At 34.5% G+C, this 17,113-nt stretch overlaps 1 long non-coding RNA gene across 1 annotated transcript; it reads left to right on the top strand.

Annotated features, from left to right (window-relative positions):
• Positions 1–11,986: 11,986 nt before the first annotated feature.
• Positions 11,987–14,314, top strand: LOC144974410 (uncharacterized). The gene is made up of 2 exons (XR_013645741.1): positions 11,987–12,172; positions 13,377–14,314. It is a non-coding gene; the product is annotated as an uncharacterized LOC144974410 (long non-coding RNA).
• Positions 14,315–17,113: the final 2,799 nt, after the last annotated feature.

Genomic DNA, 17,113 nt, shown 5'->3' with positions numbered 1-17,113 from the left:
GATATATTTTAGTGAGAACTAATCACCAAAATGGTTGTCTAAAAACAATGAGAAAGAGCTGAATGACGCCAATTTCGTTCCTTCTAAAGAGCCTTTATCTTCCCCTATCTTTTTCCACCTCTCACTTTAAAGAACTAATGGCACTGTCATGCCAAATTCCCAATAAAATTCCCGAACCTAACAAAAAAAAAAAAAGACTATGACACGACACCTCGAAATCTAATTTAAGTTATTTATTGTATTTTATCATTTTGTGTGTGTTTGTGTGTGTGTGTGTTAAAAAAAGGGGGGGGGGGGGGGGGGGGGAGGGGAAAACCAAATACGTACCCTTCATTCATCTCAGGGGAAAATCCATCTTTATGGCCTACCTGGAAAATAAGACCGAGATCATAGGGAAGAACAGTTGTGACATCAAACCTTCTATCTACTCTTTTGGTTCCTAAATCCTTTGAAGTGTGTATGTATCAGTCCTTCGGAGTACTTATCATGAATAGGTTACATTATAAAGGTGGCATTACTATTTTAGTAGCAATATGTAAAGGCAGATTCTTAGGATTACGAATAGTAAAAGAGCGAGGATGGATGATCTTTATTGCCGACCAGGATATTATATTTAGACTAGAAAATAATATACAATCAATCTCACTCTGACACCAGAACATGAATTACACAAGGTATATATTCAGTCCTCCGGAAGAGTGGTTTTACACTTCCAATGAAAGAGGAACCAGTTGTTTTTCTTTTTTTCACATCACACTTTTCTACCTTTTTGAAACGTCAGCTCAATGTGAGAGATCTGGGCTAAGTTAGCCGCTTGAACCCGAGACTACCAGTGTAACACCAATGCCTCTGGTCTCATGTGTTTAACATCTATTTCTTAAGGCCCAGTATAACATAAATAATTGTCATTTGGTTTTTGTTGGGTTTTTTTTCAGTGAAATTTGAAAATCTCAGTCTTTCATTATACGAAACTTAGTACGCTCGAAAACAAAAATAAAAGAAAGTTCATATTAATATTTATAGAGCAAATTATTGTTAATTAATTATACGTTTTTGATGAACAATGTTTTACAATAGAATTCTACACATCTTTCTTCGGCCATAACATTATCGTAAACCTGTTATAAACAACGATGTGAAATTGAATGTAAGCTCCAATTTAATATACGAAAACAGATAAAAATGGACGTTTCGGGTTTCCCCTTTATCAACAAAACAGAATGAATGAAACACTATACGAATTAGATAATGTGGTAGTGACGTTGTTATCAAATTTGTCTAGGGTTTCATTCATCCTGTTTGGTTGATAAAGGGGAAACCCTAAACGTCCATTTGTATGTGTTTTGGTATATTTAATCGAAGCTTACATTCAATTCACATTGTTATTTATTTCTTCGAGCTTCGAGCAGCAACATTTACGTAAGCCTTATCACACTTCAGCAGTGTTACATTTGATTTCTATAGAAAAGTGCATTCAGATTAGCCATCTGCTTTTATTAAAGACAATAGCCATCAATTCTTTTCCAGGACATCTTTGTATTCATTGATTGCTTTGTAAGCAACGCTCGTTCTATTTTAGATTCTTTTGTCATTGATTTTTATCTCATGTCCTTCCATTTGTATCATTGCATCTTTTTATTCTATTTTTTTCGCTCTTGGATCGTATCTTTTCACATCTATTAATGTTTACATTCCCTGCGCAGGTGGATATGTGAACTTGACCGACGTGAATATATTATGCAGGTCTGAATCCGAACCCGATTATGGGCCAAGCTTAACATCGATGTAGATAATGGATAACTGTTTGCGTCAAGTTTTGAGATTTCCATTACAACAATGAGCCCATAATGAATTGGGTAAGAGCAGACCTTCAAATATGTTCACGTCGAACTTGGCCCATGTGTCCTTCTGTTACCGATATGTTCACTAAGCATAGAATGTGAAGAATAAAGCGGCCACGCGACCACTTAATATAATATACATAATGTGAAGTATTTTGTTTTCTTTTGTTTTCTCGATGAGCAAAATGAATCTGAATCTTAAATTGTTGATTTGATTATTTTGACAGGCAGCAAGGATGAGTATTTTGCTTATCTGATAAGACGTCAATGTCACCGTTATAAATTGTAGTGTTTTTGTATTTTTAAGAAAAGGAGAAAACGCGGGAATTGCGCCAAAGCATTATAGAAAAACATGGCAGATGGACTCTTGTACCAAGAAATGCAAATTATGAAAAGAAGGAGATCGCTGCCCTGTCCTCAAATGCATCCTAGGATTGGTCAAATTGGTTTGAGGTCAAATCATTCGTGCGTCCAAAACGTGAGGACAGTTTTGAAAGATCGTGAATTTGGGAATTTATTGATAGAATCCCATTTTGCCGAAATCGCATTTTGACGAGGTAACAATTTGGAAAATAATATCATTTCTTGCAACGTGAATGTTTAATGGAACAGAAATGGCATTTTAAAAAGTAGAGCGGAACGCTATAGATATGGAGTTGCTGCTGTCAATCAATTTATAATTTAAGTGCTCTTTATCGGAAAGGAATTTCAGAAAGAGTGGAAGAGCATGAACGTTATAGAGCATTCAAATCTAGAGCATTTATTTAGCGCAATATCCAATGTACGTGCTAAGAAGCGCTTTACACGGGGTCGTTGACCAATAGCAACACGTAAAATAGAGAACGAGACATGACGCCTGTTAGGCGATATTACATTTTATTTTCTGGACAAAGACAACCCTGTTAATGGCCAGGTATTCATTATACATCTGAGTACGGTGAGAGAATTGAGTAAAGAGCCTTTTCCAAGGACTTAACTATGCGTTGAGCGAGGCTCGAACCCAGGACCATCCGATCCGAAAGCGAGTGCCATACCACAAGACCACATCATAGCCGCGCATGTTATAATGGTTTTGGTATCAGAGCACCGATTGACATTTCTAAAAAAACATTTGACCTATTGACCACTGTCAAGTTCTTGTCCTTAGTTGTAAATTTATGCAGAAATATTTTGGTTTTCTTTGTCAAATATTATGCAACTGTTCAATACAATTTTAAAACATTTTTTGAAGTTAAAAATCATTTAATGAATGTTGCATATTCACGACCATGATTTAAATATTAGGTAGGGAAAGTGCAGTTGTAAGTAGCTGGTGATGATATGTTTAAGTGACATTATAATTGGTATACATTTTTTATTCAACTTTCACTTTCACATGTGAAGTCCTACAGTTTTCTCAACCTCGTCGTCATATTCTTGATACATTAACACTGAAGCATATAATTTTTATTTAATAGAAAAATATATCTACAAAATCAATTCATTCATTGCATTTACATAGTCTTCCCAAATATACGAATTTCTCTATTACGAGATTCTTGTATGTTTGAAGAAAAAAAAGGGAAAAATGTTAACATGCTAAAGCCATGTGTCCTCATCTCAACTGTCACAATGAACTGGGCATTCAAGATGAAGGAGTGGTCATCTCTTTACATGGTGATGTCTATGGCCGATAATGAGGAGCGGGTGAGATGGAAATGGGTGCAGTGTATCTTTGTTACTTTGTATTCCTAAATCGCTTTAAATTTAAACAAGGCGGATGGGTGTTCAATTGGTCTAGAATTTGATGAAGGACTTAGGAGAAAAGAGGGGAGGGAGGGGGTGAGGGGGGGGGGGTGAAAGAAAGAAGAGAAAGAACGAGAGAGAATTACAGAAAAGGAAAAACAAAAACTGCAGTTCATGACCCTTCCATTCAATTAAATGCTGTAGTCATTCGGCATTCCCACCTGGCGGGCTTTGTATTTATTTAATGTTAACTCTTTCCTTACCAGCCATTTTCAGAATTTTCACCAAATCTCTGCCACCACCCAACACAAAAGTAGATTTTCCTTACTCAAACAGAAAAGCAACAAGTACATTCTATAAATAATATTGTTCAGCAAAATAAGCTTGTTATAACAACAAATTTTCTTTAAATTTTGTGATGTGCAAAAGAAATCAGAAAGATAAAATTGTATATTAACGAATGTGACGATTTTCCGATAGTTGATACGGAGAGGGTTAAGGAACAAAGACATTGGAAGATCAGCAACTGAATCTCAAGATCATGGAGGATCTTCAGGCACTGCAGAGATCATTGCTGCGGATCGCCGACTTTGGTTAGACCTAATGTACGGCCTGTTGGAGACAGTCGAGGCGTCCCAGTCCGATACCAGACATGCGAAAGGCTCATACAAATTAATAGTGTTGTATCCGGTAAAATTATGACGCTCCGACTCAAATGGCTTTATGTCCAGATGGTGTAGATGATGAGAATTGAATTTATAAACAAAATATGAAAGTTTGTTTCAGAGGACAAATAAAGAATAAAAACTGTATGGCGATGAGGATTCGAACCCACGACCCGACAACTCCGCCTGGTCACGAGAGAGATGCTCTATAATCGACGCGTCTTTTTGACTCTCTCTCTCTCTCTCTCTCTCTCTCTCTCTCTCTCTCTCTCTCTCTCTCTCTCTCTCTTTCTCTCTTTCTGGGAACGTAGTTGTAATGGAATTACTCTCAATCCAATGTAAAATAATGTTAAATCAAGCTATAATTGAATTCGGTTATAAGACCTGCACATATGTGTACCCAGGTTCAAAGTTACGATACTTAAAGTGAGTGACATTAATGTTGTTGGTATGGCATGTACTCGATTACTTCGCTTATTAAAACAAATAGTGTTGGTCGATTTAGATTACTATAAACCGACCGAAGGGCAGCGTGGCTCAGCGGTACGGTCTTGCTTGGTACCGAGTTCGACTACCCGCCTCGTTGCGCGGCCTTTAGCAAGTCACCTCGCCCTAGCTCACTTTGCGACATTGCACTGCGGCTGACGCCTGGGTTATTCCAGTCTTCCCTTGGGATAGAACCTAAAGACAAATTTCCCCTTGGGGACAAATAAAGGGAATTTTATTTTAATCTCTTTTTTAACTAGACAGAATGAGTTGAATATGGAATGACAGAATTGGACTCACATTCATCATTGACATCTACTGTACCTTGCTCCATAAATAATTTTTAAAAAATGATTAATAAAATCACCTTTAAATTATAAATCCCAAAGGGAAATTTGTCTATCCAAGTGAAGATTGGAATAGCCCAGGCGTCCGCCGCAGTGCAGTGCCGCAAAGTGAGCTAGGGGCTCGAGGCCATACAACGCTATGGGGAGTCGAACTCGGTACATTCTGGATACGAAGCGTTGTGAGACGCAGCTCACAAATTCGAGCAGTGACTTTTTGCATTTTGAATTGCCAGTCATATTAAAAAAAGATGAGCAATTCTGCTGTAATAAGGCAAAGATCAATCTCTCGTACACGGACCTTAAGACTCTAGACATTTCTTTTTAACCCTCTCTCTATTCTTCCCTCTTTACAAAACAAAATCCAGTTCGGTTTTAGCTATATCCGGTGATTGTACAGTCGTACTATTACATATATTATTATTATTATTATTATTATTATTATTATTATTATTATTATTATTATTATTATTATTGTTGTTGTTATATTTATTATTATTATTTATTATTATTATTATTATTATTATTATTATTATTATTATTATATTATTATTATTATATTATTATTATTATTATTATTATTATGTAGTTCAGCTTCCTGCTTAAATAGAGCAATCTTAGGTTGGCCAGTTCTTTTTTATATATTTATTTATTTATCATTAATTGATTAATTAAATTATTCATTTATTCGTTCTGTTTGTTTATTTGCTTATTCATATCCTTTCGTTTATTTATTGCTTTTGTTCTTGATTTTATGTCAATAACCGTAATTTGAATTTGAAAGGAAACCAAAATAAGACTTTATGAAGTCGACTAAAATTCGCGACAGCAAATCCTTTAAATATTATGTACAAGTTCCTTACAACATATTTGAAAAATGTTCCATTGCTGTAGAAAGGTCCCTTTTTAATAAACATCGTAACAACCTGATGTAACCTTATTTACTCGAATTTAGTTGCTAACGACGGTAGCGCCACTTTCTCGCCTCTCTCTCTCTCTCTCTCTCTCTCTCTCTCTCTCTCTCTCTCTCTCTCTTTCTCTCCCTCTCTATCCTTTTCTATCCCTACTTTCTTCTATCTATTTCTCCCTCCTCCTCTTCTTCTTCTTCCTCCTCCTCCTCCTCCTCCTCCTCCTCTGTTTCTCTCTCAATCTTTCTCTGAACCACTCTTGCTCTGAACTTATTATTTTAGCCACAACTATTTCCCTACCATCCTCAACATTCCACACAGAACGGAATCTGTAGTCTATCCATGATGGCAAACCAGGATGTTTTTCAGCCTTGGATTTTTTCCCCTCTTTTTATAAGGACAATATTATTATAATGTCTCTTTATACAAATAGGAATAGAAGAAAAATGGCGGGTAAATCGGTAAAGACAGACTAGATTTGAGTTATCTGTAATTTGTTTGAAAATTATTCAAAATAAATCCTTTATCATTTTTTAAAATGCAATAAATAACGACTTGCACTCAAAAATGAGATTTCTTTCTTGTGTAAAAAAAAAAAAAATTTTAAATAACAAAACAAAACAAACAAACAAACAAACACAAAAAAACTGTAATTTTTTTGGCATAAATTTCAAACTAATGCTCTATTGTTTAAAATTTTTAATGGGTTGATAAAACGTGTACTTAGTTGCAGGTCTGATAACATGAATTGTTATGGGCTCATTGTTGTAATGGAAATTCTCTCAAAGCCAAGCAAAGTAACGTCCATTACAGTTATGTTAAATCAAGCCCAGGATTGCGTTCCGTAATCAAACCTGCACATAATAATAATATGTGCACATTGGGTAGAACCTGCCACGTCTGATAACCGAGAGGCAATTATTATGAGCGAGATTGACCATAGTTGTAATGCAGAATAGTATCCGTTGGTTTGAGAGTATTCCCATTATAACAATGTGCCAATAACAGTTTGGGCTATCAGACCTGTAAATAAGTACACGTTGGGTAAAATGGATGCAGGTTCAAGTAATTAATCCGTTGGAAATGCCATAGTATCTGGCAATACTTTTCTAAAAATAAATATACACAAAAAGATTGAAAGTGTACACCAGCTATAGGGATACCAGGCTGCTAGAAGCTGTGGACTGAAAAAAGTAATAAACATTAATGAATATAACAGCTTTAAAAAATAAAAAAGAAGAAAATACCAAATACGAACATTTCGGGCTCAAACCCTTGTTCAGTCAACAACAGCGACAAAAAAAAAAAAACAAAAACAAACAAACAAACAAAACACACAAAAAAAAAAACAATAAAGACAAATATATTACTACATTCCAGATTGACGACAGGGATATTTTGTAGGTCCTCTCTGTAGAAAAATCGTTCCAAAATTATGTTGGTATTTTGTTCTTGTTTGAAGCTCTTATATTAATTTTTGTTTATTACCAACTATAGGGAGAATGCTCTATAAGGACAGTTTTGTGGAACAATCTAAGCCTGAACTAGATATGAAACTGTTTGAATATGAAATACGATTTCCTTTACATGAAAAAAAAAAGTAAAAGCACACACACACGCACACACACACACACACGCGCACACACACACACGCACACACACACACGCGCACACACACACACACACAAAACCCTGTAAGTTTTGATACATTTTAAACAAATTAAATAATTTGTGCAAAAATTCTAAAAGTGTTGTCTTTAGTCTAGTAACAATAATTACCTAATTATCTTATGAAAGAAACACTCTGAATAGATCAAGTGTATGTTGCTCTATAGAAAAGGTTTTAGGCTTAAATCTGTTTCTGTGTGTTTTTTTAAAAAATATTTTTTGTTGTTGTTGATTTTATTATTGCTTTGGGTTTATTTGTTTTGTTTTTTTTTTTGTGTGTGTGTACGTGTATGGGGGTGGGGAGGGTTGTTTTTGTGGGGTTTTTTTTTTGTTTGATTTGTTTTTGTTTTGTATTAATATTTTTTCGATTTGGGAGGGGGGGGGGGGTTGTTTTTTTGTTTTTTTGTTGTCTTTTTTGGTTAATATTTTTGTTGTTGACGTCAGTTTCCTAAATCTAAAATCTTTGTCTTAAGCTCATCACTGCCTGCTCCTTATTCCTCTGGTATGTTTTTGTTTTTGTTTTGTTTTTTGATGTTATTTTTTAATGTTATTTTTTTGTATTGTTTATCACTGTTTTTTTTTCAATTGTTGTTGGGTTTTTTTGTGTGGTTGTCTTTTGTTTGGTTTGGTTTGGTTTGTTTTTTTTTCTGTTTTTTTAATAATTTTTTTTTTTTTTTTTTTTTTTTTTTGGTTTAAAAAAAGATTATTTGGGTAATTTTTTTTCAACTCTGTCTTAAGCTTACATCAGTGTCTGCTCCTTTCTTGAGTATGGGTCTTATCTGCATTTTACATTAGAGAGAAAAATTGGGGTGGGAGAGAAGGGGAGGGGGTAGGATAAATCAATGAAAGGGGTGGATTGGGGATGGGGGTTGCAGTTAAGACGTGGTGGGTGAAGAAATGGGGATGTAAGGGGGGGGGGGGGGGGGGGGGTAGTGAATCAATTTGATGAAAGGGATGGTTCAACTTAGAAGTAGGGATAAAGGTGGCATGATGAGTGTTCTAAGATGGATCGGGAAAACCCGGACGTATTTCGGTAACTGCGTAGGAGCGACTTGGTTGCGGTTTGAGTCAGAGAGTCAGATAGGGACAGGTCAGATTAAGATTTCATTGTGGCGTTCACCGGTGTATGCCTTGCTTTTGCGCCCTTCCCAGATTTTCTTTGTTTATAGAATATTGTCTTTATTATGTAGAAAGTGTGTGTGTGTGTGTATGTATGTGTGTGTGTGTGTGTTTGTGTAGGAGATGGGGGGGGGGGGGGGGGTTGGTGATAAAGTGTAGGGAGGTTGCCAGTTTGGCATTTTAAATGCAGATTCAAAATCTGGCATTTTGAAACGGTTTGGCATTAGAAAATCATTTGGCATTTGGCATTTCATTTGGCATTTTCTTCTTGTATATTATATTCAAATGACACCTTTTCTCAACGTGGTGTAGTGGTTTAGATCCACTTTGTAGTCAGTAGGTAAAAATACCAACAGGAAATTTATATAATTCAAAAAAAGAAAAGAAAAGAAAACATGCAGCCACCAGTATGATAGTAAATGTCTATCAAAGTGACTAGTTCTTAGTGGGGGTGGGAGTCACAGACTTTGGCATTTTTGAGTGTTTTGGCATTTTTGAGTCTTCCTGGCATTTGTTGAATAAATAATCTGGCAACCTGGTGTAGGAGGTCGGGATCGAGATAAGAGCAAGAATGAGGGAAAGTCTGTGTGTGGAAGGGGGGGGGGGGGGGGGGGAGAGGAATAATGAGGGAAGGAGGTTTTAGAGAAAGAGATATATATATATATATATATATATATATATATATATATATATATATATATATAATATATATATATATATGTGTGTGTGTGTGTGTGTGTGTGTGTATATATTATATATATATATATATATATATATATATAAATTATATATAAGATAGATCGACACGAGAGGAGAGAGAGAGAGAGAGAGAGAGAGAGAGAGAGAGAGAGAGAGAGAATTATATTTTGTAAGAGCCCATGATATCAAACAGTGTTTAGAATTAAAAATCGTGTTTATTGTGTGTCCCCGAATGTGATGATACGCCTAGCCTGGTGTGTGTTTCTTCTCTTCAATACTTGTGCATGAGAATGAGGAAAATTGCGAAGTGTGGACGATGGATGGTTAGAAGATAGAGAGGATAGAGGGCAGGGCAGTTTTTGAACAGGGGAGTGAGAAATAATATTATTTAACAGAGAGATAGAACGATCGAGGTCGAAAATTTGGCTTTGGGTTCAGGCATACGTTTGTGATAATATTAGGTGTATATTTTTCAGCGCGAGCGTAGGCAACTGATCTATCCTTTCTAATACCTAACAAAACAATATCTTGTATTAATCGTTTTTTCCCCTCCATCGCCTCTCTCATTTTTCTTTTTTATTGGGGTTTCCCGGAGTCTTATCTCATCTTTTGTTCTTTTCAAGGCTAGGCACGTGTTTGTATTCATAGTTAAATGAAACAAAGAAAGAGCTGCCGTGGATTGCATTAGATTATATCTTTATAATTGAGTTATAATAAGGACGAAGAGGAACGATTCGTATGAAAAATCAATCGCTTTTATCTTTTTCAACTGTTGTGATAGCGTTTAATAACTCACTCTTGAATGAATTTAGCGTTCAATACGATACCTGTTTTATTATATTTTTCCATATCGTTTTATTATCGTTGTTATCTTCTCGGTTTTCTGGATTATGCGGAGCAGTTTTCAGTCATGCTTCAGTGATCTAGGATTGCTTGACAAATGGTGCCACTAGTATTGACTATAACCATTACTATTAACTTCTTTTGTTCCATCACTGCGGTGGTAATAGTAGCTATAGTGAAGTACTTTACCGCGCTTTTCTTTGTGACTGTAATATTATTGTAACTCTATAGAATTCTATTTACGATCCTGCCTTTTATTCTCATTTTTTAAAAAACAAGTTGAATTTTTTTTTTTTATTCCATCATTTTTTTCTTTTCCTCTTTCTTCTTTTTTAATGTTATTATTGTCATCATTACTTCCACAGTTGGACTGTAGTATTATTCCCGCTCTCTTTTTAATACCGTTTTCACAAAGAAACAGTGTGACGTTTAGAATTTTTTTCGGCACGTGAATCTGATTGTGATCGGCGAATGGTTATCGCTGAGGACAAGTGGTTCTTTTCAATGACGTGAGGTTACTCACCACCGACTCGACCTTGCACGTGCGCCCTGTTATGGTGGTTTATGATGACCCAGCCTGGGTCATACAAAGAGATTTGTTAGGAAGGGTGGTTAAAAAACTTAACAACTGAGTAAAATAAAATCAACGTGTGCCGATATTGTTTTTGTTGTTGTTGTTGACGTAGTTTTCAGTGCATTGATACAGCCATGTCCGAGGAGTGTGAAATGTGTATGTCATGTCGTGAAGGATGTTCCACGATAAGGTAAGGGGTACATTGACTTCATTGAAGTTAGAGGTGAGCTTAATTTGATCTTATGTTTTGGCATATAAATCGTAATCGAGATATGCTTTTACCATCTATAGAACCTGTATTGCTAATGGTATTATTATTATTATTATTATTATTATTATTATTATTATTATTATTATTATTATTATTATTATTATTATTATCATCATTATTATTATTATTATTATTATTATTATTATATTATCATCATCATATCATTATTATTATTATTATTATTATTATTATTATTATTATTATTATTATTATTATTATTATTATTATTATTATTATTATTATTATTATTATTATTATTTATTATTATTATTTCATAAAATTATAATATTAATAATATATAATATATAATAATGATAATATAATAATAATAAATAATAATAATAATAATATAATAATAATAATAATAATAATAATAATAATAATAATAATATATAATACATAATTTATAACTCATAAAGTTAAGACCTAAGTATTGTATGTTTGAAGCTCAATGGTGCATTTCATTCTGTATAAGTTTTGGTTTTAATTCAAAATGATAGTAAAGATCAAAGTGCCAAAACTTTGTGAATTAATGTTTGTAAGACACAGACATCTTATTGAATAATACTTTTTCTTCTTCTTCTTCTACTTTTATAAATTATTGCCGACAAAATTTAACAACGACCTTTTCTCAATAACCAAAGATAAAAAAAATAAAGATAAACAGAAAATGCAGTTTCTGCTATATTCAATTTCGTCCCGATTTCCCGATGATTTCATTCGTCCCATTCAAGCGGTTTCGCTGTGTAATTCAAACAATAATTCGATTCTACTTGTTTCTTCATATTCTCTTTTCTTAGAATTTTAGTTTTAAAACAGTAAACTGGGTGTTTCTCTTTCCAGTTGGTTACAAAATTAAGCTGATGTCATGCAGCTGGGGCCTGTGACCTGTTACCAAACACAGGGGACAAAATAGAGATTTGGTGGAAAGGAGTATTAATACAGGACAAGCCTTCATTCTTACATGGACTTTATACAGGCACAACAGATTCACGATAAACTAGGCACATTTCCTACAATGAATTCCAGGTAAGAAATGTTATCAATATAACGTGTTTCAAATATTTTTTGTCTTAAATCCTTTCATTATAATAGTCTAAGTTAGTTTTAAGACGGTATGTTCTATCTCAGTTCTTTTTAGGGGTGTGTCTTTTTACCGACACTCACCAAAGTCTTGGTGTTTAGGTGACTTTGGTGAGTTTATGGTGAGTTTGGCGTGAGTTTTGGTGAGTTCATGGTGAGTTTAGAGTGAGTTTTGGTGAGTTTCAGTAAAAAAGTCACCATAAATTCACCAAAGCTCACTATAAACTCACCGAAACTCACCATATACTCACCAATACTCGCCGAAACTCACCGAAACACCAAAACTCTTGTGAGATTTTGGTGAGTTTCGGTGAGTTTTGGTGACTTTTTGTGGATTTTGATGAGTTTTTGGGGTTTTCGGTGGGTTTCGGTAAAATGACATACCGCATTTTAGCACTTGTCTACATGATAATTGATCACAGTTTTAAATTATGTTTCATAGCAAAGATGTTAAATTGATCGTTGCAAGTTCACGGATTTAACCAATAATTCTCTTGAGGATACTAATAATGATAATGACAATAATAATAATAATAATAATAATAATAATAATAATAATAATAATAATAATAATTAATAATAATAATAATAATAATAATATAATAATAAAATATAATAATAATATTAATATATAATAATATAATAATAATAATAATAATAAAATATATAATAAATATAATAATAATATATTAATAATATTATTAATAATTAATTATTATTATTTTAAATTTATATTATTATTATTATTATTATATTATTATTATTATTATTATTATTATTATTATTATTATTATTATTATAGTAATCATTGTCATCATCGTCATTATCATCATCATCATCATCATCATCATCATCATCATCATCATCATTACCACCCACCACATCATCATCATCATCATCATCATCATCATCATCATCATCATCATCATCAACATCATCATCATCACCACCATCACCAACACCACCACCATCATCATCATCATCATCATCATCATCATCATCATCACAGCACAGCAGCAGCATCATGCACAGCGCATCATCATCATCATCATCATCATCATCATCATCATCATCATCATCATCATCATCATTGTCATTGTCAATCTCAAAAAACTTTCATCATTCCCTTCCCCTGTTTCACTTATTCTAGGTCGACGACAGATATTATGCTTGAATGCGTTTTCGAGACTTCCGAATTGCAACTTCAAACCAGAATGTACTTTTTGCCTTTATTCAGAAAGCTCATCACGTCCAGCCCAAAATCTCAGACACTTCAACGAGAGGGAGTCACGTGACAATTGACAACATGCAACTTGCAATGTTCCTGATCGCGAGCAACCTTCATCCAAACTGAACACACAGTCAGCTTGCTGTACTACAACTTACACATCTGTTCATTACTATAAAGCTTTGAGGTGCTTTGGATACGGAATAAAATCCAAGTGCAACACGTAACTAAGTCATGTTAAGAAATCAATCAACAATTGGATTCTATAGTCTGATGTCACGTCCGCCCAGCAACGAGTTCTAAACAAAGAAAATCAGTATTTTTTTATTCTTCATGCTGGCTAGAACTTTTTCACATGTCATGTGATCAGAATGTATAAAAGTCAAAACATGATCAAATTTATAATGTTTTTCTCCTCTAGATACACTTTTATGCTCGTCGGAGAAGTATTTCATAAGGGTGTTCGCCATTTTTTCCGATAGTTTAGAACCAGTTACTAAGTTATTATCCGTCATTACGAGGGAAGTGACGGCAGACTGTTAAAGCATATAAATCCAATCATCATAAGTGTAGTGAAGGAAGTTCTATGATTAAAAACAAACAAATAAATAAAAAGCAAACAAATCTTCCGTCATCCCATTTGACGTATTTTCTTGAGATTTAATTTCCCTTCCAATCAAGACGAGAATATTGTTGCTTATAATTATAATAACGAAAGGCATTCTTTCTTACAAAAAGTTCGATGCTAATTATGGCATTGAAAGTGAAGGTCGTTCGTTGACAATGAACCAATCAGACGGGAGAACTACACTGAGCATTCTAAAAATAGAAACTCAACATCTAAAAAATCGTTATTTAATGTAAGTGACCCAGAAATAAGTCTTAACTGGTCACACAGTGTTCAGTTTCTGTTGTATAGGCAAAAATATAAGACATTAATATTATCGAAATGTATTATTCCATATTTTTAGATTTTGATTTAAAACTTAAGGGCGATGTGTCTGAATACGTCTAATTAAATTATGAGCTCCAGATAAGATTGTCACGAATCACCATTTTCGTACAAAATACTCACCTAACTTATCACTAAATCTTTTTTCTTTTGTAGGTGGGGGGGGGGGGGGGGGGGGGGGGGGGGGGGGGGGGGGGGGGGGGGTGGTCATATGCCTTAATTAATTGATGGAGCAATCGATATATCATTTCGAATTTGAGTAGAATAGGCTTCTTATTCTGACCTCACACTCTCCATCCACCAATAAAAATGAGTCTTTATGGTATTTTTAATGTCTTTTCCATAAGGTAGCAAGAAATTGCTATTTTCCATTTAACGCAAGGTAACCCATGGTAAACTCCGACTCTATGGGCCGATGTTTCAAACTTACTTCATCAAGATACAAAATGCTGACACCTAAGTAATAATATCAAATCAAATCAACAGGATAAGAGTTGGTGGTGAAAAACTGAAGAAGAAAAAAAACACGCAAAACAAAATCAAAACAAAACATCATAATGGGTAAAAGGGAATGATCAGGTCATTAGAGAATAATAATTGATCAATGAACTATGAAACTGTAATGTTCAGATTCAATATTCAACATTGAACACCACCCGCCATCGATCTACATCAAAGGGAAAATGCCATTATAGGCAAGCGGAGATAAGCCTCGCCGAGTAGTCGATGCCATTCTATCAATGGAGTTCTCTCCCTTGCATAATTCATACCGCCTGAGTGCTGCGCGTGTTGTGGTGTTGTGATGGTGGCGGCTGTTGCGTTAATCCGACTTACATTCCCTGGTCATCGCAATCTAGAACCGCAGGTCTGGAATCGGCGAGTCTTTTGATGTAAAATTCATTCATCCATTCATTCATTCGGCCAAACATGTCTCGTTAAAAAGGAATATTAATGAAAATTAGAAATGTTATGCAATCAGTTAAAGGGAGAAACAGTTGAGATTATAAGAGAAATAAATAAATACCTTACCCCGTTTAACATGATTAATTTTGATAACTAACTGTTGCTGAAATTAATTCTGAAAGAAAGCTTAGCCTAAGTAAATAAGAATATTGGACATCTATCCGAGCGAAGTAAATGCAAGTGAAATTGTGATTTAGGGTAACTGCATATCAGCTGCTTTTTAATGATTATAAGCTTCATTTGCTGCTGAACTGATCTAGAAAACGCCGAATATCAAGCGAATTCAGTTTTTGCCAAGTAGTGATATAATTGAAATATTATAGTGAAACATGAGATGGTAGAATAGTTATCTACTAAATTAATTAAAATCTTGTGTTTTCCATTATGTCATCATTTTTTTTTTGTGAAATGGAAAGAATCATGTTGAAAACCAATTCGCTATATATGGATGGATTATATACACTCTAAATGGTAAGTCTTGTTCCCCCCCCCCCCTCTCTCTCTCTCTGTCTCTCTCTCTCTCTCTCTCTCTCTCTCTCTCTCTCCTTCTCCTCTCTCTCCCTTCTCTCTCTCTCTCTCTCCTTCTCCTCTCTCCCTTCTCTCTCTCTCTCTCTGTCTCTATCCCTCTTTCTCTCTCTCTCTCTCTCTCTCTCTCTCTCTCTCTCTCTCTCTCTCTCTCTCTCCATTTCCCCCTTCTACTTCCCCATCCCTTACACATTGATTAGTTGATTCGCCAAGATGTATTATTTATTTCTGTTGTTAGATCCTATACAATAAAATCAAACCAATCTTTTTGCTGCCCTAACCTTCTCGAATTCTATGTTTTTAAATAATAATAATATTCTAATATTGAAACTAAAAATAGTGAAAATCCACTTATCTTTAGAAAACGGTTAAAAACTGAGCTTTTCTGTAGGGCATATAATTTGGACTCTTAGTATGTATTTTATTATAATATATTATGTTATCATCGAATTTTGTGTTTTTAACATGCCAGTTCTATATTTGTATATCATACATGATGTGTTGATGTAAAGCGCCAGTGAGCAATTCCAAATTGGAACTAGGCGCTATATAAGTTCATTATATTATATTATTATTATGTTTTTAATTTTCGTCCATTTGTTGTTCTTTCGCTAAATGTGATGTTAAATTCAACCAATATTTCTACTAACAATAATTTAATCGAATTCTATACATTCCTTCGCTCATTTCGATTGTCAGATAAAAACAATCTTTCAGCTACTCATATCTTATCGAAATCTATGTATTTGAATGAATCCACTTATTCATGAATCCTATGAATCCACTAAGTTACAAACAATATCGATCGCCTTCTCATTCACTCATTTTCTAATTCAGCCCATCACTCACTCACTCACCCACTCACTCACCCACTCACTCAATATCTCACTCACACACTCACTCACTCACTATCTCACTCACACACTCACTCACTCACTCACTCAATCACTCACTATCTCACTCATTCACTCACTATCTCACTCACACACTCACTCACTCACTCACTCACTATCTCACTCACACACTCACTCACTATCTCACTCTCACACACACACTCACTCACTCACTCACACACTCACTCACTCACTATCTCACTCACACACCCACTCACTCACACACTCACTCACACACCCACTCACTCACACACTCATTCACTCACTATCTCACTCACACACCCACTCACTCACACACTCACTCACTCACTATCTCACTCATTCAC

Source organism: Berghia stephanieae, chromosome 1, assembly GCF_034508935.2.
Source record: "Berghia stephanieae isolate SIO BIC M18660-M18661 chromosome 1, UCSD_Bste_1.3, whole genome shotgun sequence".
NCBI lineage: Eukaryota > Metazoa > Mollusca > Gastropoda > Nudibranchia > Aeolidiidae > Berghia > Berghia stephanieae.
Note: the sequence above shows the minus strand (reverse complement) of the source record. Positions and strands in the feature narration are given on the sequence as shown.